The sequence below is a fragment of the Anabrus simplex genome, chromosome X (assembly GCF_040414725.1).
Source record: "Anabrus simplex isolate iqAnaSimp1 chromosome X, ASM4041472v1, whole genome shotgun sequence".
In the NCBI taxonomy this organism is placed as follows: Eukaryota; Metazoa; Arthropoda; class Insecta; order Orthoptera; family Tettigoniidae; genus Anabrus; species Anabrus simplex.
In genome coordinates this window covers 197,523,941-197,527,709 of record NC_090279.1, presented here as the reverse complement: position 1 = coordinate 197,527,709, position 3,769 = coordinate 197,523,941, and the positions used below count along the sequence as shown (strand labels likewise).

Genomic DNA, 3,769 nt, shown 5'->3' with positions numbered 1-3,769 from the left:
TTCCTACAGATAGATTTTTAAGCTAGCGTAGGCCTACGGACTTGCACAACAACCGCAATGTTAGCTTTCGTGCACATGCTCATGACGTCATAGCAAGGTATATGGTTCTGCAAAAAGTCATTACTTTCATCTCGTCAAACAAATGAGCTCAGAAATCATAATAAGATAGCTCATTAAAATATTGTAGAGAATAATTATTCTCGCCAATACATTTACTACTAATATAACAGTAGGCAAAGAATAAACGACAAATGGCTACTAAATATACCTCTAATCCATAGGTGATAGTCACTCGCTGTTACTAAGTATATATACACTTTGAAGAGAAAATCCGCCGTACTCGCTTCGGCGGTACATATACTAAAATTGGAACGATACAGAGAAGATTAGCATGGCCCCTGCGCAAGGATGACACGCAAAATCGTGAAGCGTTCCACATTTTTTGCGCTTTGCCTGATGAATTTGCTCCTCTGTGTGTGTGTCTTTTGAGTTCATACGAGAACTGAAAATAAATCAAAGTATTGCGCGCGATTTATTCCAGGTGATTTCCGACAAAGGAGCAGTGCTACGAAATAGTTGTACAGTTTGGACTGGGAAGACTTAAGGAGACGAGATGCTCGGACTATGTGGTATGTTTCGAGCTGTCAGTGGAGAGTTGGCGTGGACGAAAACGCTTGAGAGGAGCTATTAAAAGTGGGAAATATCATAACATGAAGACAAAGTTGGAATTCTAGAGGAAACGCTTGAGAGGAGCTATTAAAAGTGGGAAATATCATAACATGAAGACAAAGTTGGAATTCTAGAGGACAAATTGGGGCAAATATTCGTTTATAGGGAGAAGAGTTTACTGATTGGGATAAATTATCAAGGGAAATGTTTGATAAATTTCAAAGTTCTTTGAACATGTTTAAGAAAGGGCTAGGTGAACAACTGATAGGGAATTTGCCACCTGGGCGACAGTCCTAAATGCAGATCATTGATTGGTTGAACTTTCACCTGAGTATTTCTAAAAAGTGTTTTACCAATTGATGGCGTTCCTACAATTATGTGGACAATATGAAAATAATTATCTTCTTCTTCTTCTTAGTCCGTATCCGTCCAGGGTTTGTTTTTCCCTCGGACTCAGTGAGAGATTTCCCTTCTACCGCCTCAAGGGCGCCTCCTGGAGCGTGAGGCGTTGGGTCTGGGGGATACAATTGGGAAGGAGGACCAGTACCTCGCCCAGGCTGCCTCATCTGTTATGCTGAACAGAGGCCTTGTGGGAGGATGGGAAGATTTCAAGGAAAAGGCAAAGAAGAGGAAAGGAAGCGACCGTGGCCTTAAGTTAGGTCCATCCCGGCATTTGCCTGGAGGTGAAGTTGAAAATCCACGGAAAACCATTTCGAGGATGGCTGAGGTTGGAATCGAACCCCCTCTACTCAATTGACCTCCCGAGGTGGAGTGGACCTCGTTCCAGCCATAACAAAAATTTCAAATTTCGTGGCAGAGCCGGGGCTCGAACCCGGGCCTCCGGGTGTGGCAGCTAATCACAGCAACCACTACACCACAGAGGCGGACATGTAAATGTTTATATGTAATTCACTTTTTCCAAACAAGGGTTCTTCCGATAAACTCAGTATTTTCACAATCAGCCACGTTCTAAATGATGTAATGCAAGAAGCTACTTTAAATAAAAAAATAACTTATTAACTTTCACATAGATGTTACACAACAACAGGATTCAATCGCAGTAGGAGAAGATGAAGCCTTTGGGAACCGAGAATGGTTACCCAGTTGTACTTCCTCTTAAATCACCACCACCTTTAGGAACCAATGTAATGGTGATTTTCGTTTTAATGTAGACTTACGTTCCTGGACAACGGGTACTTATATTTCCTTCTTCTTTCGTATCTGTTTACCCTCCAGGGTTGGCTTTTCCTTCGGACTCAGTGAGGGACCCCACCTCTACCGCCTCGAGGGCAGTGTCCTGGAGCGGGAGACTTTGGATCGGGGGATACAACTGGGGTGGAGACTCAGTACCTCGCCCAGGAGGCCTCAACTGCTATGATAATAATGCTATTTGCTTTACGTCCCACTAACTACTTTTACGGTCTTCGGAGACGCCGAGGTGCCGGAATTTAGCCCCGCAGGAGTTGTTTTACGTGCCCGTAAATCTACCGACACGGGGCTGTCGTATTTGAGCACTTTCAAATACCACCGGATTGAGCCAGGATCTCAACTGCTATGCTGAACAGGGGCCTTGTAGGGAGGATGAGAAGATTGAAAGGTATAAACAAGGAAGAGGGAAGGAAGCGGCCTTAACTTAGGTACCATCCCGGTATTTGCTGGAGGAGAAGTGGGAAACCACGAAAAACAACGTCGAGGATGGCTGAGGTGGAAATCAAACCGGCCTCTACTCATTTGACCTCCCGAGGTTGAGTGGATCCCGTTCCTGCCTTTATACAAAATTTCAAATTTCATACAGAACCGGGAATCGAACCCGAGCCTCCGGGGGTGGCAGCTAAACACACTAACGACTACACCACAGAGGCGGACATGAAAATGATTAGAGGTAATTAATTTTTCCAAGAAAGGATTCTTCCGATATACTGCCCGGATCCATGGCTAGATGGTTAACGTGCTGGCCTTTGGTCACAAGGGTCCCGGGTTCGATTCCCGACAGGGTCGGGAATTTTAACTATCATTGGAAATTTCGCTGGGACGGGATCTGGGTGTATGTGTTGTCTTCATCATCATTTCATCCTCATCACGATGCGCAGGTCGCCCACGGGTGTCAAATCGGAAGACCTGCACCTAGCGAGCCGAACATGTCCTCGGACACTCCCGGCACTAAAAGCCTTTTAATTTTTTTTTCGATATACTGTACTCAGTATTTTCACAATTAGCCACGTTCTGAATGATATCGTGCAACTTAACGAAGCTACTGTAAATAAAAATATATTTATTAACTTTTTCATAGATGTTACTTTTTTCTTTGCTAGTGGCATTACGTGGCACCGACACAGATAGGTCTTATGGCGACGATGGGATATGAAAGGCCTAGAAGTTGGAAGGAAACGGCCGTGGCCTTAATTAAAGTACAGCCCAAGCATTTGCCTGGTGTGAAAATGGGAAAACAGAAAACCATCGTCAGGGCTGCCGACAGTGGGATTCGAACCCACTATCTCCCGGATGCAAGCTCACAGCCGCGCGCCTCTAACCGCACGGCCAACTTTCCCGGTCATAGATGTTACAGAATTGCAGTAGGAGAAGATGAAGTCTGCTGATTGTTTGAGTATCTTTTACGAACCGAGGATGGTTGCCCTGTTGTACATCCTCTTAAAACCATAATCACCCATACCACCACCACCGCCTTCAAGAACCAATGTGGTGGTGATTTTTATTTTAAGGTACACTTACGTACCTCGACAAGAGGTACAAGGAAAGAAAAAATTAATACGCTTTTAAGTATTTGGGTGGGACGCGTAATCGCCGAAGGTATTTAATGTCTCAATTGAAAAAGTAAGCAATAAATAAATAAAAATAAAAATCAGAAACATTGTTTTAAGGGAAAAGCACTTCAAATTAAGGCAAAATTCGCGCTAAATCTGTGACGTCACACGCACACTCTGTTATAAGATGGCGCTGTGTTGACTCGCGTGCTCAGTTGTAGAGAATAATACATGTAGTAATGGAATAGAAAGATTTGATCTAATAAGTAAGTCTACGGAACCCTGAAAGCCCTGCGGCCGTTACACTTACAATATTGACAGCTTACCGATCATTTTTC

The 3,769-nt window shown here is 43.9% G+C and overlaps 1 non-coding gene across 1 annotated transcript; it reads left to right on the top strand.

The window, feature by feature from the left end:
* The first annotated feature begins 336 nt into the window (after positions 1 to 336).
* Positions 337 to 443, top strand: LOC136886908 (U6 spliceosomal RNA). The gene has a single exon (XR_010861872.1). It is a non-coding gene; the product is annotated as a U6 spliceosomal RNA (small nuclear RNA).
* The last annotated feature ends 3,326 nt before the right edge of the window (positions 444 to 3,769 follow it).